Genomic DNA, 22,569 nt, shown 5'->3' on the forward strand with positions numbered 1-22,569 from the left:
GTTAGGGTGTAATTCTTAGAAGGACATATGGCACAGCAATAAACGGACCTCTACATAGCACCTCACACCATATGGCTTATTCCTTTTGTCATACAGGAAAGGGTTATGTCATAGAAGTGTGCCTATACCAGGAGAACCGCATCTGCTGCCAGGTCTGAGAGGATAGTAATGATTAAACTACACCAGTATTGTGGAAGTGGTACAACAGTTATGTTTGGACAAGGTTGTAGAACCCTCCACCATCTGCTGTTTAAATGAGGATCAGAACAAGAACAGAGAGAAAGCAGGAGTGAATGAATTTCAGAGAGCTGTCACATTAAAATGGCTTCACTCCTGCGCAGCTCTACGCTGCAGGCTCACACAGCTGAATGTGCTTGGGAAACAGCTAAACACAAAACAAAACAAAACAAAGGAGCTCGCTCACCACTGGGTAGGTTTTCCCTAGTGTTCCCAGCTAAAATGTTAACCTGAACGTCTTTCAGGATAAATATCTCAAGAGTTATTTGTACACAATGCTGCAGTGTTTACCTTTTGATTACAGATCTTTACACTTCGCTGTCCATTATTATTGAATGTCAGGATGAAAGGCAGCCTAAGGGCCTGAATGCAATGTTCTGTCACAAAGAAAATACAGCAAAAGTAATGGCAGGCTCTGAAAGTAGAGATACACCAGGCTGGAAAGAAACAGGAGCACTGTATCGGGGCTTCTTTTGCAGGGTGCTTGGCTTTTGCTTTAAAAAAAGCTTCATGGAGTTTTGCCTGGACGGTGGCATGTAAAGCCTGGATTTGGATATACATGGAGAACGTGTGTATAAAATCCTCTTCACTAATTTGTGTCTCTTGCATTTGTGTCTGTACAAATAAAACAGGAATTGCAGAGCTACGCTTTCCAGGTTACTGAGTTTAAGTCCCAGAAAGTTCCCTATTAGTCCTGGATCCTAAACTGGGCTTCAAAAGTTAGGACAATATAGTAAGTCTAATACTCTCACTGAAGTTAGCTGAAACAAGTGACTCCTAATATTTAAACTAAAACCACTCAGTCCATATACCTTCTTCTTCTGATACCACTCCCAGAGAAACTATTTAAAATACCGCTTTGTATTTCTTTAATGTAACGTGAGTAAGTGTATGCACTCAATATTCTGTAACGATACTGTAGGTGATTTATGTTGAGTCAGTAATCAAGTTTGATTTTTACAAACTGTGAAGCATAGTTATTTAAATATAAAAAAAAATTTGAAGTTTTAAGTGCAAGGAATGGCATACAGATATAAATCTCAAAAAAGCATTCCTACAATATGTGTACATGTACTATACATGTAGAAATGCATGTGCTTCAGCTCTGAAGTGAATGACTTTCTGAGGTGTTAGTCTACCTGTATTTCTATCCAGAACCACAATGAACACTACACTTTTCATTAAGCTATCTAGAAACCTAATTTTTAAGCATCTCAGTGAAGTTTAATTTGTAGCTATGCTCATGTTTCAAGTTATTTGTACAAATGTCTACAAATTTTATTCATCTTCTTGTCTACACTGGCACACAGTGTACTCCTTAGTCTACTTCTAGAATCATACAAATCGTTTGCAATTTTTATGCTCATGTTCCAGCAGTCTAGATTTGGATTTTGAAAGGACAAAGCCTGTTTCCATGAAACATTTTGATATGTCACCTGATATAGATGGTTCACATTTTGAATGCGGTCACTTAGGAAGTGTTCACAGCAGCAGAGCTGTCCAGACTTCTTTTTATAATTGCATCATGACATTACCTCACTTATCAGCATACTTTCCTCCATTAGCCAAATTTTGGCAAGCTTTTTAACGAAAAACCTTTCCACAGCTATTTATTAGTGCACCCACACATGACTGGTTAAAGCAGATTTCCTATAAATCTTGAGCTTAAGTTTTGATTTTTGTTCTCTCTTACAGCACCTTAATGCTTGCTGCAATACTTCTAAGAATACAAAAACCACTTACTATAGTTGAAAAATTCTACCTGTTGACTAGATCCACTCGAAAATATACCTACCATAGGCCAGTCAGGCTGCAACGATGCAAAACACCACAGTGCCACTTGACCTCACAGAACAGGGGGAAAAAAAAGACGACTTCAAGCACATACAACTGCTTTACATTTAAAGGTAGGAAAGCAGGCAGTAACAATTTTTCATACAGTCTTGCATTAGGTTTAATTCTTATTAATAAGAAATGAGAGTCATTAACACTATTAAAAATCTAATTACATTAGCAATTTACCATCTTGTCATATATGAGTACTTAAGTATTGGTATTTGTTTTTCCTAATGGGATTCAAAAGTCTAATTAAAAGTCTTTCTTTTGTGGTTAAGTGGCATGACTCTTTATGAAAAACAAGACACTTCTAGTAGCCACAGACAGCTTATTTCCTTAAATATCATACTTCACAACCATCTTCCTCTTCAGCACTTTCACCAAATAAGAATGACACAGTAGGAGCCAGAAAATCAAATAGACGTACTAGCCGCTACAATAGCACAACTGCAAGCCGATTTCTGCTCTCCACTCCTCTCTCCATTCCCAGTTGTTTTACAGGTTATAAGAATTGAGTAGCAGTAATAAGGACACGTATAACAAAACCTTTTGACCCTTCAAAATAACACTGGCTAAGAGTACTAAGCTGCAACATTTATCAGTCATGTTTGAAAAAGCTTTATTGTGGATATTGTTACAATGGAATAAATCAATCCTCTCAAGAAATCAATACAAGAGATAGCAAAAAAACCCATTTTGCCATACAGCTGCCCCACGCAGTTTGCCAGTATGCTCTGTGTTTCAGGACAGCTATTCCAGCAACATTTGCCTAGCTAAGGGTGAGGTCTCAATTTTATTTTGTAAGCATAACTGGTAATAGATTGTAAGGTAAAAACTGCCATTGCCACTGGAAGCTTCCCCTGCTTTCATTCAGACAGGCAGCAGGGCAGCCAGCAAGCCCTTTCAGAACTAATTCAGAATTTCTCTCTCAGTGGTGGCTAATGCCCTCTAGAAAAACTACACTTCTCTGCCTTCCGCCCAGTTAACATTTCCAAGAGACTTCTTACCCTTGCCTGTGTCGAATGCTGCATCAAATGTTTGTCTAACAGGAACTCCTAGTGAGACGGAGGTAGCAGAGGTAGGAAAGGAAGAACAGCTGTTCAGGACTTTCAGGGCCTCCTAGAACACCAAGAAAAAGATAAAATAATTTTGTGAGCACAGCAACCAGTAAAACTACCTATCCCTTAACAGTCTAGGACTTTAGCTACACCTGGGGACCAAACTAGCAGCCATCCTATCCTGAAAGCAGCCTGTCCTTCCATTATGCCACTTTATTTGCCAGTGATGAGATATGGGGATTATTTTGCGTATCGCTGAGCACTGTTGCTTTGTTCTGCAAAAATCAGAGCATTTTACCGCAAAATGCAAATCAAAAGTGCTCCACAGCATGCTGCCTTTGCTTTTCCTTAACACATACAGATCAATGACAGGTTAATGCTTAGTTAACATTTATTAAGAGCAACATGGCTTCAGAAACTTCAGACTAAAGGTGTCAATTAGATGACAGATCCTTCATGAAAGATGAAAGAATCTCTGTGTTGGGCAGATACTCTTATATTTTGCTGTCAATGATTTATTAGTTACAAGGTCCCAAATATCCAAGCTTAGCAGTAATGGGATAAGCAAGTATGAACTAAAGGGCAATGCTGATTACTTATTTCACAGAATCTCACTAACCATGGCTGCTAACAAAATAGTCCAGAAAGTACAGACTCACACAGTCTTACAATGACTACCACAAAGTAACGTATCAGACACAGCTCTAGGTAGTGAGTGTACTTGAGGTAAGACTGCTAAAAGCCTGTGTAAGGGTTACCAACCCGTACTCAAGGTCGTACTACATATCAGACACATCAATGCTGATTACAAGTTAAATTCGCCACTGTCTTTTATGTTGGTGCAGACACTGGGACTGTGTGAAGTGTCTGACATGCCATACGTAATTACTACTAAATCTGCATGGGAGAAATTCATACCCACTTGAGCAGCGTACAAATGCTGGCTTCATGACAGGACAGCAGCAAGTCAGGGACTGTTGACTAGGCAGCATCTTACACCCAACAGGTTTTCACACCTTTTCCATTTGTGAACTCTCAACAATGTTCTAGCGAAGGTGTAAACTCAGTGCAGCTGTCTGAAAATGGTCTTGCTTTACCTGTTTGTGCCATGGAGATCAAAACCCACTGCACTGGACTGTCTTTTTGCACAGGGATGAAGGGCTGCACAAAACACCAAAGAGGTAGCAAGAACCCATGCAAATCTAATCTTAATTCCTCTTTAAAGCACAGAATACAAATAAAAGCATGCTACGGACAAAAGTCAATATCCAGAGTACAAACACATCAAGCACACCAGAATTTTAGATGCTCCATAGTATTACTTCACAAGAAAGAACGTCTACTGTACAACTGACCCATGTCTTTGTGTGGGCTGGCAAAGAGATCTGCCACTTTCTCTGGCTTCCAGTAAGAGTTACTTTTCAGTACTTCCAAAGCCATCTTCTCAAGAGCTATCACAAAATCTATGCTAGAAAAGACATACTAGCAAAAATAATTTTCCCCCATCTTATTTGTGTATGGCCTAGACTGACTTTCTTTCATGGCAACAGAAGTTAGAACAACAATCATCCTAAACCTGCAGGAAGATTTCCATTACACATATTTATTTGTCAGTGTGTACAGAACTGAACCGGACCTCAGTTTATCAATAACATGAGTATTAGGAATACCTTTTGGTGCAGGAGTTTTTTTTTAATCATCACATATCAGCAGAAAAAAAAATCACTGAGCAACAAAATAACTCAGTGGACTGCCAGAATTTTTAAAAGTGGGGCGGAAAAATAGATCTTTTTGCAAAAGCAGGGACAGGAAATGCTTTTACGGAAAGGTACTACCAGAAGCTCTTTTGCCTCTTCATCAAAAGGCGGCAAGCTACAGCCTTGAACGTCAATTGCAGATGGTAAGATGACATACAATTAATACGATTCTCTTTGTGAAGTCTAATCAAAGCATGAGAGAACAGGAAAAAAAATGGAACATATTGTGTCTTCAGTTTCAAACTATGCTGCACTGAAAGTCACCGTTAACATTCACATTAATTTCCCTTCAAGAGTTCCCTTCTTTCTCTGTACCATCATGCTACCCCAAGCCAGAGGCAACTCTTACCTCTGACTTGTTTACAGAAGCTGCCAATAACACATTTTTCCCCCTTTGGAATGCACCAGATGATGTATCAGGTGTCAGCTTTTTCTGCCAATGTTTCCCCCAAGGGTGGATCACAAAATTTTCCCTGTTATATGTCACTCTTCTCATCTCATATTTGACTACCACCTTCCCCCGCTCCCCCATCATTCTTGGTGTAAAAAAAAATACCCCCTGGAAGAGCACTGTTTTGCCACTGATCACATTCTGACGCCTTCACTTTCTGTCTGTGCGTCTCCTACAGACAGAAGAAACTTCAATGCTTTCCTGCTCACCCCACGCACCCGACCAAAATCTCAGTACACCGTGCTGCGATACCGCTTTTGTTAAATTTTTGTTTCATTGTAGTGACAATGGCTTTCTGTCCATCTGGATTATTTAAAGCTATAGAGAACAAGGGGAACATTCTGCAGGGAACAACGCTGCTTTGGTAAAAAAAAAAGAGAGACATTAAGATGACTAATAAGTCTTTTCTATACCCTACAATGCAGAAGCATAGCTACTTTTCCTAAATAGCTCCCTTTCTTCAGACGCTGGTTCTTGACATAATGGGGCTCTGCTATTAGCTACCCAGTTCTGATAGTCTGGTGCATCACCACATCATGAGATAAAAAACCAAAAGCCACATAACACTACAGTGACAAGGAGACATGTTTCTGAACAGAAAAGGGACATATTTATGGATTCTGATCTTACACATACCTTATGTGTGTTTTAAACTGGGATTTTCTTGAAGAACGGTGGGAAAAAAACAGATAGGACAGATTTAAAAATGATGGGAAAATGGCAATTTACTAATTTTTCTTAGTACAGCACCATACACATAGAAACCATTGGCTTATTGCCCCCAAACTTGTCTGGTTTTCCTACTGATTGCTTTAGTCTATGAATTAATTTATTATATGAGGTGAGGTACCATGTGTCCCTACAGTCTTTTGCAAGGTGAGATACAGGTGCACATCCTTAAGCCTGGAAAAAGAAGTTGGATTGCTGAACCAACTGCCGAAAAACCCGACCAGTTCCTGGTTTAGCTGAAGAACTCCCTGTAAACCCGCCATCCCCCAAATGGCACCATTTCTTCAGCTCCAAGCACAAAAGACGCTCAATATTCCATGCAAATTAATTTCATTCATTAGATGCTTCACAGACTGACATTACAAGTATTCGTCAGCATTTACCAGAGTTGAATTTCAGTCTCTGTAAGGATCCAGCCATGACCAGCACGGTGCTCAGTATGGGGCTGCTAATATAGAACATTAACAGTGCGTGGGTAATGGTCTGTACCACCGCACAGGCTGAATTTCATTCTTTTAACTACATGACAGGTCATTTGGTACTCTTTCTGCTCCCCCTTGGGATGAGAATAATTGTGTAAGCTCTCCGATCAAAACTGTGCATGTTCAAACATGCCCGTCAACAAAATCTTCCTTCTCTGAACCTCCCAAACAATAAACATAAAGAATTGGTAGATAATGTAACCAAATACTCCAGCATTAGCTCCTATAGAACTCTTTACACAGTATTTTCCCACGTTCAGGCTGATCTGCCTGTGCCTGACTTTGCAGCTCAGCTCAGAAGTTGATCCATTCATAGTCAAAATTAATTTTCAACTTACAAACAAAATTAAAACCAAGAAGTCCATTGTGCTGGGAGACGTAACACCCTTTTCCGTACAGCGCAGTTTTTATTGCTACTGAGTACAACGTATGTATAGTGTGACAAGCATGTAGAATGTTAAAATGAAACACGAATGAATAATTCTCCTTCTACACGTAATTAATTAATCAATTTTCAAGCACATAAGTAAATGTTAATAGCAAAGGTTTAATGCCAGTGCATAATAAATAAACTTAAATATCACTGGCATATATTTTGAAACATCAAAGGAAGGAAAGGAGAAAGGAACTGTGAGAGTGAACAGTTTGAAAGAAAATGAAGTTTAGGTGACCTAATTAAAGGCTTTTCCTCAGCTACAAAAAGACATCAAAGTGCTGCTTCTGAAGTTCTTTTGCCAAACCAACAACCTCAAATTAAAAGGCTGCATTAATTTCAAGGAATGAGTCAGAGAAGTACTACTGTAAGAGCCTTCAATCCCTCTGTGTTGCCACAGAAACAGAACATTATGGCTAGTTTATAATCCAAGTGCTCCATTTATATAACAGAATTTATTTTTCATTTTCACCTTTTCATTTATTCATCCAGATATATAAGAAAGCCCTTCAGAAATTAATGATGCTTCTTCCATGACTGACAGCTGGAGTTTAGATGTCGAACAATGCCTGGTTTATATTGTTTGTTCTTAATGGCTTTCTCACACAAGAGAAAGTGGCAGTCTTCCGTGCATTTGCAATGCAGACCAGCCAAACCGGGGAGTCTGGCGAAGCCGGGCTCAGGTGCCCTGCAAAGAGAACCAGGACCCAGAGCCTGAACAGAGCTCACGGCAGCACCGTGCCTGTGGGTAGGCGCAACGGCGGAAGCGCACCCCGTGCGGGAAACGCCTTTCTGGCAAGCCCCGATGCCACCAGCAATATTTAGGGGACACCCTGGGTTATCACCTAGGTTTGAGGTACGTGGTCCAGTTCGGAGCTGGTCACAATCCCCAGCTCCCGTTCAATCTGATGGGTTACAGGAAGCAACGCCAGCCACAAGTCTGGACCGGTGTCGTGGCACAGGGAAAGCACAGCAACAGCAGAGATCGATGCTCGTTTTAAAAGCTGCGTATGCCTTTCCATCCCCGCTTACAGTGGCCAGCGGCCGATTAACCGTCTTCCTCACGTAGCCTGACGAGCACGTGCTATGCAGTGGGGACACACGCATCTACATCCCCATGGTGCTGCCCAGGGAGGGAGACCGAGACCCAGCCTGCACCAAGCACCCAGGGCAGCTGGGGAAAGCAGAGGCACCCCAGCACCGAACGCCTCTACCCGCCACGTTACTGCTGCCAGAGAGTTTATTTTGCCACTGATGTCTCCTGACTTTAACGCCTGCATGTTGAAGCTGGCATAATCCAGCTCCTAATATTAACAGATAAAATTTGGGAGAGATGAGCTGGTGTAAACTCCATCCAACTAGCTCCTTCCAAGCTAAAACTGACATAAGCTTTTGTTTCACTCATCCTGTGTACACTTTGCTACAAAGGGTATAAACTGGAGATTCTACAGAAATTCAATATATGTAGTACACTCAAACTGCAAGTTAATCAGGTTGAACACTACCTTCTTGGAAACAGCCAGCAACATGCCTTGTTTCTATGGCTTTTAATGAATATTCTAAATTGAAGAAATGCATAAACATAAGGGTAATTTACATTGCTAAAGTCAATCAGTTTTCTTATACATTTGATGTATCTGCATGATTTTTCATCTGTATTGCATAAATGTGTCTTCTCCTCATTTTTAATATGCATATGTACATCCAAACACTCCACTCAAAGTGCCTTTTTATTTTACCAAATTTCTAGAACCACCCCTGTCTGAAGATTTAAGAATTCTGTGGCTTACAAGAAGAGCGATCAGCAAAAGGTTGTAAAATACTTACAGATTCAAGGTGGCATTTAACTTAGATGTGAACTTGCCCTTTTGTAACTCAGTTTTTCTATCAGTAAAATGATAATAGAAGAATATCCTTCAGAAGCTGGCATATCAGCAAATGTCCAATACAAAGGACAACTCCATTAAAGAGAACGGTTTTGTACGTACAAATGTTAGGTATGAAATTTGACAAGGGTACTGCAAATCCTCACTGATTAGCATTTGCAAAGGTCCCCGGGTTGCAGGGATGAAAAGTCTTCAGTATGAAACAAAACGCATATTTGTTGTTAACGTCGTTCTACATTTAAAAGCTTCCTCACGCCACCCGAACTAGATACTAATGAACGTTGAAATATTTCTCCAGTTTATTCCAGCACAAAACCAAGGACTTTCAAATTCTCCTGTGGCAGGTTCAAGAGAATTAGGTACCTAACAAAATAAGTAACGGTTGTTTTCTCAAAAGGCTTGACCTTTACTTGGTTTTAAACCACTGTATATCCAACTTAATTCCAGTCAGGTCCCCATCTAGTTTACATGGGTAGAACTGGGAGCAGAATTAACTTCACCTTTCAATATGCAACATTTCATTATTTACAAACCAACAAAAGAGGTTTAATAATATAATTTGGGAACTCAAGCACACCGGTTAGTTGAAGGGACTTTTAGATCAGTGAAGCCGCTATTAAAGTGCCATCAAAGCATTTTTGACTCCATAGAATTAATCATGAAATCTGTTCCTGCCAGCTCACTTATCATATCCGAAATATTAATTTTGAGCAAAATTAAATTGGACACCTACCGACAGCAACATTTTGCCCTTCAAAACTCCCCTTCACATTGATTTATTAACGGCTGCCAGAGCAGTGTACCAGAGCAATTTATTACTACTTTCTCGATGTTTCCCTGTGCTTACAAATAGTCCTCCAGAGTGAAAGGTGCTAGCTGACAGCATTCTGACAAAGCTGCATTTTTCAATTTGCATAATGTTCTTCAGAATTATTAGGATGTAAGGAAAGGAATTTAATTTTATTATCAATAGGAATGGGTGACTCACATAAAAGAAATAGAAGTGGAGATTCTGTGTTGAGTTGCTTTCATATAAAGCAGACCTAGCATTTTCATTAGTACTTGGTGTGATTTCAGGCAGGAGAGTCAACAAATTCTCTTGTTTTATTCATCAGCATCGTTTTCCATGCATGCGAGACAGCCAAAGAGATTTGTACAGAGCATTAGATAGAAGTGGGTCTGAAGATGCAGCATTACCCTGAAGAGAGCTAATGGCATACACAGACGTGCTTCTCACTGCTTTTTGGAAAATGCCATGTTAGAAAGGCACTTGTCACTGGGTGACTGACAAAAAGCAAATCCCTAAGTTCCCTTTTGACCAAACTGAGGTTCCTTCCCCTGCAGCTTGGAGCCCTGGGATAGATCCACATAAAAACATTAAAGTTTGGCATGGGGAGTTTAAATTTGACAGTATAAAGGTATAGCTAATGGCAGGGAAACTTGAAGTCTAGGTATGCCTAGTCTGTGTTTGAGCTACTACATCAAGTGATCAGCCTGATCCAAACCCCTAATTTTAAAGTGGCTTCTTCAATCTTTGAAACGTTTGGTGTCTGGAGTCAGATTCTAATTCAGGGACTTCTAATTCCTTTCTGTGCAACTATTCCATCCTTCCTGTTTCTTCCATTTCTTTGGCTGCACAAAGTACAAGCAATCCCACTGGCACAGAAATTCTTTTACTAACTTGCTGCCTGAGAGAAAGACAATGCATATGTACAATGAATCCTGCCTGTTAATATTCCTGGCCCCAATCCAACTACTCAATCTATGTGCTTATTTTTAAGTCTGAATAGTCCCATTAACTTCAATTGGGCTGCTTGTGTTCTTAAATAAAACAGGTGTTGAAGCACTTGGCTGGATCAGAGCCTATGAATGCACCTCTGCAATCATCTTTGGATCAGTTAAAGGTTCCTTCTTTATCATTATACGTTTATCTAGGAATTCCTCTTCTTTATACTTGCATACACATTCAGCCTTTGCAACAGCCTACGTGACACATTTAAAAGCAATTGTGTTTGTAATCAGAGACAAAACTGCCTATGTAGCAATATAAATTTGTATATAAATGTGCTGAGGGAACACACGTAGCTGAAAGTATAACAGTAGAGAAGAATACACAGTTGGACATTAGCGGAGGGGAAGCTTTTGGTAATTCGCTGGAAGGCAAAACAAGTTAGACATGCACAAAAACAATTAACACACTCCAGATGCGTCTAGAAAAAATGCCATCAGCATGTATCAGAAAGCAGTCTTTTAAAACATGAACATTAAAAGTAAAAAACTGTTGATGCTGTCCAGCAGTTGCCAACTCTAAAAATCCATCCAGTATAAAAACTCCTGTCTTTTCTAGAGCCACCTATGGAGAACCTGCTGCTACTAGTTTTTTGCATCATTGTATAGAGACAAGGCCAACATTTACAATTCTGTGTAAAACTTGAACAGCTCCTTGTTTACAGAACACGAAAATTCTCGTGTCCACTGCCAGCATGCTCCTACGTACATATGCAGCGTGCTAAGCCATTTTATACTCCACGTTGATACTTGTCATTAACAGGTAAAGCTCCCCCTTGGGAAAATCTTACATTCTTTTGGCAGTCTTCGACAGCCTACCAGGTGCCAACTTTCTCGTAGCTGAGTTAGCGCTCTCACAGTATGCGGTTTCGTATTTTTACCCCAAAACTTAAACTGTTTGACACTGTCCTCTACCTCTCAAAGAAAGAAAGAGGAATACACATACATATACACCCCCGAACTGATGCCGCCCAAGGTCACAGTTTTGCTCAGGAAGGGCTGGTGTGTAAATCTGACAGCCTATGCCAGAAAGGGGCTGGCACAAACAAATCTCTGGGTATTTCCCCATCTGCCCCGGAGCATCGCAGACAGAAATCATGTCTCCTAACAGAGGAAAAGATTGAAGGTAAAGCCTCTTTTGGATTGAGATACATATTTTTTTAAAATCTGCTCCAAAGCCTAGTGGATTATCTATGTTTACAATGGACCTCTCTTTTCCAGTCTTCTGATTTGTCTTTCAGAAAGGCTACTTCCTATTAAAGGTTTCAAAGTATAGCCTTCAGAATACTTCCCGCTGTAATCATACTGCCACCAACAAGCCCATTAGTCTTCACCAAGATCCGCGACCTTCAGTCTTGGTCTTCTTTCAGGAAAGATAACGTGTCGTAATAAAATTAGAATGAAAATGAGTACGGTGCGAACGTGCAAAGGCTTCAGATCATCACACTTGTACTCAGGATTAGGAACGGGAAGGGCTCTGTCTAGTTGATCCACCTACTAACACCCAATTTCATGCCATGTGGTCTTCCATGTTCAGTTTCAAAAACTATTTGACCCACTTCCTCCCTTAAGTTCCTTCTACCATCTCCAATAATTTACTCATTACTTTGATAAATATCCTTTGATTTAATTTTATTTTCTTCTTGTTTAATAGCACCCTTGTTTTTCCTATTCATAGTTTAAGCAAGGTGTCATGTTTTCTGAACCTAGTTACCCTTCAGTGTTCTCAGATGTTTATTATATATACATATTTTATCATCATTTTGGCAAATGGCTTTTATTTATTCAGCTTACTGTTTTCTCTTAATCAGCCTTTCTAGTTGTTTAATCAATCATTTTTGCTGACCTTTTCTGACCTACCTTCACTTTTGCCACTTGCTGTCAACTGTCCACATGCATAAGAGATCAGTATTGCCAATGTAGTATTTACAATTTAAGACTCAAATATACTAAGACAAAATTAAAAAAAAATCTGTGTTTTTCAAAAATACTCGAGTTTCTTTTTACTAGTCTTAATTCTTCCTCTTATTTAATATCAGAATCTAAAAATAATTAAAAATTAAAAATGAGACACTTAGCATCAGGAACACAGGGGCTTTCAAGAAAGAAAAAACATACTAACGACTGTGAATTTTGTATGCCAAATCCACAGCAAGTACAAGCAAATGTACAAATTCAGTCTTTACCACTATTCTACACCTGGTTTATTACATAATAGCCCTGTAAGTATTCCTTGATGATCCCTTGCCCATTATTTCACACACGTTTCACATTGTAAAATCATACTGGCTTCACTGTCTCATCTCCTTTGTGTTGAAGTACTGCTCTCTTATTAAACACTAGTTTCTCTGTTTGCACACTTTCTAGATGATTTATTTATTGTTTTCTGTCATATTTCTAACTGCAAGATCTTTAAGTTATCATCTGACCTCATAAGTATTCACAGCTCTTCCAAAATGTAATATAACCTGTGAATTTATTTGCCATGCTACTTACTGTGCCTTCTAGATTATTAAGGTGTTAAATAAAACCAGGTTTAACGATAAACTCAGAGACATCTCTCTATAACTCAACGTATCTTTTTACCAACTTTTGTGACAGATAATGATCGTCTCTAAGATAATTTACAATATTTTTTCCCAAGTAAGCTACGGCAACCTAAAAGATTAAATTCTCCTCCTGGATGTAACTGCACAAATACAAGGTATAAAAACAATGTAGCCTATTAGGGATCAGTTTTGACATAGGACTCTAGATTAACCACTGCTGTTGATCTTCCTTATATTACTAGACCTATACATATTTTATAGATATACATATAATAACACTAGGAAACCTGTTGTTTCCTTAAGAGGTCCACAATACTTATTGCTCACACACACATTTATACACTGCTTTGATCAAAGTTACCAGACAAATATTGCAATATGCGCATGTTAACAAGACACACATTAAGAGCTGATGATCCAAATGTACCACTGTCAAAAACAGAGGAAGAATACAATAATCACGTGGGGACTAAAATAAGCACAAATGATCAATTTTCCACGGCTTGAAGAAGACTGAAGCATGAGCATTCCTACCTCAAACCAAGGTAGGAAGAAAAGAAGTATTCTATATTGCCTAGTCCCTCTTTCCTCCCTCGCTTAAAGCTTTCTGTGCTTTGGTCCCTCATACATCCATCAAAATGAAAAAGAATCAAGCCAGGATCTGTCACTGAGACAGAGTCTTCTCCCTCCTTCATGACAACCAAGCAACTACTCGCCTCCATGCCCTAATGGACTCTGCCTCCTTCGACAGCGGTGGAAAAAACCCTGCCTATCTTGTTTCAATTTTCTGTAAGTTACTGGCTTCAATTTACACAGGGGGATGTATCTGACTCAGAATCCCCCTCCCCCAATTCTTATCTATTTATCTTCCTTAAGAGAGAATTTTTACTAGAGAAACGGTCTTTCAGGAGGGCTTGAGTAGTGCAACAGTGACATCCGATGGCTGGCTACATGAGTCTCCAAAGAGCCTTCCTGACTTGCCAGTGGCCGCCTCTACTTTGTTAAAGACGAGTGATAATAACTGAGCATTAGCTGCCCTCGGCGCATTTCATTCATTTTACCTCTACATTAAAACGACCCAGGCAGTTTGCTCCGTGTTTCCAAAGCACCAGGAACTCTCTCAAACGCAGTCTTAGCCACAGACTGACTTGCTGAGGTCTCACTGCATCGCCCGCTATCAAGGGAGACTCGGGAACAGACAGATAAGCAGGCATTCTTTTCACTCCTCATTTATAGCTGGAAGGGAGCTGCATGTGAGGCGCTTGTTGTGATGAACACAGCTCTCAGGAGTCTGCTGCATTTCTTCATGTATCAAAAAGGTAACTAGATCCTAGCAGAAACACTGGTGAGTGTGTGTACAGCAGTATTCTGTATGTCAAGGGCGTGGAAAGGTTATGAGAACTGTTAAATATAGAATTGCTATTTAGTTTAAAAGGATCCAAAATTTACATTCCTCAAATCGGAGACCACTCAGCTCCAAGGCTAAGTGAGGAAAATAAATCTGAGCTTTTCATTGGCTGAAATCAGAACTCTAAATTTGTATTAATACCTGAAGTGAGGAATAGGCTTCCATAGTTTGATGGCAGCTGATTTTATTATGCAACTTTTATAGTATGCTTATTTAATGCTGTTTTGCAATACATGTGACAAAGAATAAATATGTTTTATTACTCTGTGGACTTCCACTTGCACTAAGAGTACCCTATTCTGATGCTCCGCATGGTGGCTATGGACATCCTTTGGCCTGACCACGTACAACTGCTTTTATGTTTTCTCCCTACAGCCATAAATTAGTCAGTCTTAGCCAAACAGTTTGCTACGTGAAGTAGAAAAACCTTCCTCAATGCAAGATAAAACTGACACAACAGCCAAATAAGAGCAGCCCAAATAAACCACACTATTCATGATCAGGATGAATCCACAAAGCCCCTTCAAAGTTGTAAGACGAAAGACCATTTACCACCCTGATCCAGTATTCCGCATTTGCAGAAAACCATCCTATATATAATTCATAACATTTACTTCACATGAAGCACTTCACAAACTATACAACAGTCTTAAGACAAAAAGGCAAAAGCCACAAGTACATTGTGTCGTTGGTAGAGCTGAGGTGCAGGTAAGTTCTTTGTTAAAGCTCTGCTTGAACACGACATACTGTAACGTGTGGCACCTCCTACTTCATCCCTTTCTTTCATAAATAATGATGGTTGCCTAAAGCTTTGTTATTAGCTAATGCAGTAAGCAGATGATATTTTTTTAAAGCCTGAAACGTCTATAACCATGTTCTCTACAGAACCTAATTTTATCGTATTTGTAGGGAAAAGCCACCTAAGGAACAGCCACTTCCCACAGATATTAGGAGGACTGCAAGCCATGTGTAACAACTCATTTTTAGTCTATAGGCATTCCTTTGAATGCAGAATACTCTCCAGTTTACACACACACACACTGCTTTCAAACTTGGGGAAAAAAACTGAGGTGGAGGGAGTTTGCCATTTTCCTTTTTCCTTCCCACCCTCCGCCCCCTTGTCTTATTTGTCTGCTTTATTCTGTTGTTTCCACTAATGAATCTTACTTCCCCTGAGTCTTATTGTCATTTTGTTGAAACTATTCAAAGTGCCTCAAGCTGCTAAACAGCTGGCAAAATACACAAACATTTAAGACTTTAGTCTGAATACTAAATCATGATTTCCAGGAGAGAACAATGTGGTCCTTTCTGATTTAATGCCTTCTTTTGAACTGTATGTCATTTTTGCTTTCAAATTAATCTGAGTGTGGAAAACAGGTTGAGTATATTTTTATTAGAAGACTCTCCAAATATTTAGACAGCTATTTGAATCATGTTTTGGCAAAATGATTATGCTTGTCAGTCTGAAAACATACAATTTCCATATTTCCCTTACATTAACTCTCTTTAACAAAGAATTAATAAAATCTTAAATGCTATTTACTCTTCTTTTCCCCTCCCTCTCTGGCATGCATACTTAAAAAAAGCCCTAATAAAATATCTGGGATACACTAAGAAACATCTGAATTGCAGTTGCAATTCTAGTGTAGTCACAAGCTTGTCATTAAAATGCATAGCACAGTGCTAGTGCAGCTGTATACAGCTTTTATTATTCAGACTGCTAAATGGATAAAACATATTCTACATTAATGTAAACTGTGCAGCTAGAAACACGAGAGTATGAGGCTTTTTTGTTTCCTCAGGAGAAGCCCAGATCCTTGAGCTCAATGATAACTTCTGTTGGCCAAGGGCCCATCTAGATTTATTGCAAGAGTCTCCATGCTGCTTCCCCAGACACACGCTTTGTAATACCTGAAGAAGCTGGTGGGAAAGGCATCCCTTTACCGCCTGTTTTTATTCAGATGTACCTGTTAATATTTTCAGGTTCTAAGTCTATATTCCATAGATAGGACACAGGCAGAGGAACTCAACCAAGAGTCAGCTCCGACACCACTGGAGCCAGCTCTCTCAGAGACGCGCTAGAGCCCAGGGCCTCACTGCTGAGTTCACAGCACAGAAATGGCCCCAGCTCTGCAGCCTTATACACATGCTGCATCATTTATTAATGTCCTGAGTTCACAATAGCTTAAACTCTCTCCTGCAAAAATTCAATCAATTGCCATATTGACTGAATTCTAGTCACCAGAATGGCCAGTTCAGAAACAAACTTTGATACTAACTTCATGTCTCACACATTACTCTGTGTTACCAACTACTAAACATCAATTATTTCTAGTCACAACCTGTGTAATCATCCCTAATTTTTATTCTGAATTTCACATATCATGTGAACAATAAAGCAGAAGAAATGCTTCAAAGCTCACACACAAATCATGTGGAGTAGGTTGCTGGAATAGCATGGAGATCCGTGGAAACACACTAGAAGACCATGCAGAAGCATACTCTGAGGCCGGCAGTCATTCCTCTTTAGGGCAGTCTTGCAGCAGAAATGCAAGAGAAGTTAAAAATGCAGGTTATAAAGGACAGCCAGTGAGCCCATGAACCAGAGGAGCCATCAGTGTAAGTAAAGGATCTAGCTTTAAAAGGAAGCAAGTCCTTTGCCAGACTTCAGCCCTCTGTAAGCTAAGCAACAAGGTATTTTCTGACCCAGTGCGAGCCCTTCTATTGAGGTGGCAGTGAAGTCTCATTATCTCCATGGGCTGTAAAAGTGCCTCTAATTAGCTAGTCACCAATGCTCTACCAGAGGGTATTTTGGAGTAGATATATTCTAATTGTCTCTGTTGGGTGTCTACAGTGATTCCATAGAAAACAACCTTCACACAGGGTATGCTCAGCTTGGAGGCATTCCTGTCTGCTCTTTCACTCATTCACAGCATTTTAAGCCTGGATGCCACACAAAGCTGAGATGGACGTGCTACGATTAAAGACAGAATAAAAATGAAATGAACCAATAGATCGAGGTTAAAAATTGGAAGTAGCAACAGCTAATTAGTTCCATAGTTGAAAAGAGAGAAGCCACAGTGCTTCTGTTCAAGAGGCTACTGCTGCTATTAGAATATGCTGGTATTCCAGCAATGTGTTTCTACACTTCTATTTCTAAAAAAAAGAATACGTACATTTTTATTATTGATTTCCAGTTCCTAAAGCTTCAGTATTTCTCAGTCTTCCTACAGCAATCTGTTGCTAGTCACTCTGACATCTACGCCACCAGGGTCATCGCCTACTCCCATACCACAAAAGAGGGTTCTGTAATGCAAAGTAAAAGAGAATATGCCGTAGCTAGTGACAGAAAATGGCTTGACTCACAGACTCCATCAGCTTTTCCACTCGTTAGAGGCTAAAGCAGTCGTAAACATTCGATTGACTTCTATCCCTTCTTTGTAGCATTGTTGATACAGATGCTCACTCGCACACACATGCCTTCATTCTCTCACTTAGATCCAAAGGGCCAAGTTCTCCTGTATCCCACACCTACAGGGTTAAAAGAATACACACATGTCTTACTATAGATATATATTTATGGAAAAGGACAAAAAATGGTTACTTAGAAAAGTCTTTATGCTACCCTATTCTCAGAATGTGTTATATGCAAGGATCTTGACCATAGCCTCTTGGGTTCATAGGGTAACGTCTTCAGAAGTGCAGAATTATTTAGGATGATTCACACATTTGGAAAAAAAAAGTTAAAAGAAGTTAAGCAAAACAAAAAGTCAACTATATACAACACAACATCTAAGTGACTCAGATTCAAGATATTCAAACTATGTTATCATCTGCCTGCTGACAGGATTAGTAGCGCATCGGAAAAGAGTTATCAGCCTCTGTCTGTTTTGTTTTTTTAAAGCAGACAGTGCTTCTCTGAGCTCTCTGACACCAGACCTCACTGGCCACCAGGCAAACTCCAGTCCAGGTTAGTTTGAGCTACAGCAGTTTGGCCCTGCTACAGATTCCCCTGCACCACAGTCAACTGTTGGCCAACTGGTCGATAGCCAGGTATTACCCATTTGGAACAGTATGAACTTCCATTCAGGTGGAGGAAATTTTACTTTACTTGGAAATCAGATTTTCTATCAGTTTGCTAGACAAACAGATCACTGTGGGAAGCAAGCCTGCATAGCCATTCCTTTGTCCCATCTCTAATTATTACTCAGATCTTTCTATAGCAGCAAAACGTCTATGACTAATGCTGTCACATTAGAGGCTCAACACACATGAGTAACCTCAGTCTGTCTGTATTATTCTTGGCCACGTAGGTCTGCTGCATCCAAGATTATTCCCATTTACAGCAGGACATTTCTAAAAGCTTTCTCATTTTCCACATGCAATTCACATTTTTTTCTTGGCTGTTTATGAAAGGATTTCATCCACTTTCTTAAGTTTGAAGGTTACTGGAGTTGCTGTTCACTCACATTTCACAGACTCATGCATGACTTAAACTTTGATAGCAAATGCAAATCACAGCAGCATATTTTCATGAATTTATTGCTTTTAATCAGAAATGAGACGTTCACGTCTGGAGATTTATCTAGATACTTCATCACTTTAGTGAGGATGCATCTTAATGAAAAATCACAGGATGCCGACAACACTGGTTGAAAAGTTACTATTTTCTATGAACACAATGTTCTTCCATCCCTCCTCCAACTCAGATGTCTACATTTCTAACAATAAGAATATTTTTCAAAAATAGTATCTAAAGCAATGTCCAACTTCCCTTCAGCTCTGAGAAACATGTTTCAGCTGACTGAACAAATTAGTTGCTCAGTATCACATAAAGGATACAGGTAACAGTTTCTTTGCCTTTCCCTGCTTCTATTCTTGCCGATACGTTATTTTACCTTCTGTTCAATAAATAAAATCAAGATTAAAAAGTTGAGCTGCCTGAGGGCACTCTTCGCTAACAGAGATTTTCAAATGTACCACTTGTTTTTGACTTTTAATAACATCGAGAGACACTTTGTTTTATAAATTACACACGTGACATGTGCATAATCAGTGAAGCTCCAAAGAAATAACTGTATTTTCTCTTCCATGTACCTGCCATCTACTTTTTGTTTGTTCTCTATGAACATGCCACTCTAACATCATCTAACCAACTTGCTGGATTAGGACCAAGAGAGCAGGAACTCGCGATGTGAACACAAAGAGAAACCCTCCAAGAGAGTAAGGGTGAGAGAGTAGTGCTGAAGAATTACAGTGCTGATATACCTCTCCAAGAGGAAAAGAAGGACTAGCCTCTGGGTGGCACGCTGGGTTTGTTGGTGGGACTATGTTGTGTCAAGGCCCGGAGCTGAGGGGCATTCGTCGGACAACTGCCATACCAGCAGTTGTCACTGCTTATTAGAGCCATTTTTCCTCAGCCAGTAAACTGAAAATGACAAGAAAATATCAACAGTTGTCTGAGAGTATAAGCCACCAGCCCTTCTCAACAGCATTTACCAAAAAAAAAAAAAAGAAGCAGCCATTAAGCTTGCTTAACACAGCTGGAACTGGAACTGGTTCTGTTTCTAAATTGCTACTGAAAGCAATGGAAAAGCCCAACTGAGAAAGAAGTAGCTGTAGTAGCCAAATTGCAAATGGCTTGGAAAGAGGGCTTTTCAACTGACACGTCCTTCAATGCTTTATAAGAGAGGTTAACCACCTCTGAAGAGTGATAGGACAAACTGTGTACTTCCTTCTCAAATTAGGGGTTTCGTGTACAAGAAGGACCTCATGCAGAAAGCTGCTGATCAGGATTTCTGCCCAGTTTCCCACTTCCACCTGAATTCTGTTGCTTCTCTCAACACGCTGCAGTTCCCAACCCACAGGCCTGTGTCAATGCTGCCTTGTGCTATCCAAAACCGGGGCCGGTGCTGTCTTCAATGTATGTATGCCACAGGTTACCATCCTCTCCCACTCTTGGAGCCCTCAGCGTAAGCGGAACACAGGAGGCATGTCAGAGAGGGACACGTCTAGAAAGCGTGTTTCGGAGTTGTCCCTCTCAGTTGCTCCCTGATGGATGACCACAAGATTGACGTTGTCTGCTTTTGGGGGCCAAACAGCTCCTGACAATTAAACATACACAAGTGTCCTCTGCCCAAAAGTGAACACGGTCTTACATCAGCACCAAGACACCAAGAAAGAGATCATGAAAATCTTTTGCTCTTCACCCTAGCTGGGAAAGGGGGCTCCTTCCTATCGTTCCTCTGTCTCATTCTTCTCTCCCCTACTCCTTCCCCATTAATGCAGTTCGAATGAGAAAGCTCTAACTACAATAATGCTGCACCCAGATAAAGTGGGAAATGGCACAGGATTACTCATACTGTATGTCGAAGTGTTCAAGGTTTAGGGACTGCAATGCTCCTAAATAACACTCCAAGCAATTCTACTAGAGGTCCCTAGCTCAATATGACATAATTGCTCTCGTGCAGGTGCACTGCTTAGCCTGCAGACATTTCAGAGAATTGCTAGAAATTAAAATAGAAAATTAATTTAAAAATTCATCAGCACACACAAAGGTTCTTACTTAAAAAATATAGCACTAAACTCTAATTCAGGTATTCCCAAGGTGAAGAAGAACCAAGACAGCTGAGATACCATTTCCTTGCCTAAGTTTACAAAAAGCAAAAGCAATTGAAATGAAAAATAAAGAATTATTGTACAAGTACAATTTCTTTAACAGAGAAACCTTGTTGTGATAAACACTCGGTTGGACCCAAACTGAAAACAGACCAACCAAATTAGACGTACACAATCTGTATCACACAGAATCTACACTGAAGAACACAGCAATAAAGCTTCATTCAACAGGTGCAGCACAGGAAAGACAGATTTTAGAAAGTCACATAAGCCAAGATGTGATTTTTTTAATATGCCTTTATGAACTTTTAATTAGACCAAGAACTGATAGTACCAAATAGTTTCTGAAAAAATACATTTTGCAAAGATGTCCAACCTACTGTTAATTCCTGAAGGTTTCCTAAGAAGCTCAAATAAATATCTCAAATTCTAAATTCTTGGTGAAATTTCTCAATATAGACATAACCCACAATCAAAAACCTGAAAAACACAATTTTGAGATTTTTCTTTCAATACATCATCACCTTTCTCAACTTTAATACTATATTTAAGCCTATAATGCCTAATAACTGGCTTACTTAAATGTTTGGTAACAGTGAACAGCAAGGAAGCTTCTCAAGAAGAAAAAACAAAAGAAACAAGTAGCAAATAAAAGTGATCGGCCACAAGACTTTATGGAAACTTATTTATTCACCTGTATTTCTATTTCTGAAACCAGATGACAATCACCTGCTGTTAGGCCAGCTAAGGATCGTGAGCTTTTAAAAAGCGTAATTCATTAGATCATGTCTTCTTGGCAATTACCTTCTAGAACGCTTTCAATTTTCCTTTGGGACCCACACTTCAATTGTGCCTGTGTTTTGCTGGTCCATTTTTTGTCTATGGCTTTTAGCAGAAATTAATTGAGTTTGCTAAGGGTCAGAGAGGCCGTCTCAGGGTAGGTAGGTAGGTAGGTAGGACCCAGCTGTAGGTAGGACCAGCCCCACATTTATTTGGGCTTGGGTCTGGGTTGGGTTTTTGGTTCTTGAGGATCCCTTCCTTTGGCTACAAACAGATCCCTGCAGCACCCAGAGACAAGGCTTTCCCAACCACCTCCAGAGCCAGACTCACAACAGGCCTCCCTCCTCCCAGGGTACTTGAAAGGACAGCAAACTCATTTTTTCCTGGCTTCAGGAAGGCTTTTCCTGTTAAGTAAAACTCAGAGATCTACTTCTATTTTTACTGAATCTGTGACTGTTCTTCCCTTCAGGCTCCACGCTCCAGGACTGGCCGCTGCCAGTGCTCTCTCGCAGGGTGGGGTTACTCCCTCCATAGGCTCTTGCTGAGCTTTCCCAGCT

The sequence above is a fragment of the Phaethon aethereus genome, assembly GCF_964289735.1.
Source record: "Phaethon aethereus genome assembly, chromosome: 14".
Classification (NCBI taxonomy): domain Eukaryota; kingdom Metazoa; phylum Chordata; class Aves; order Phaethontiformes; family Phaethontidae; genus Phaethon; species Phaethon aethereus.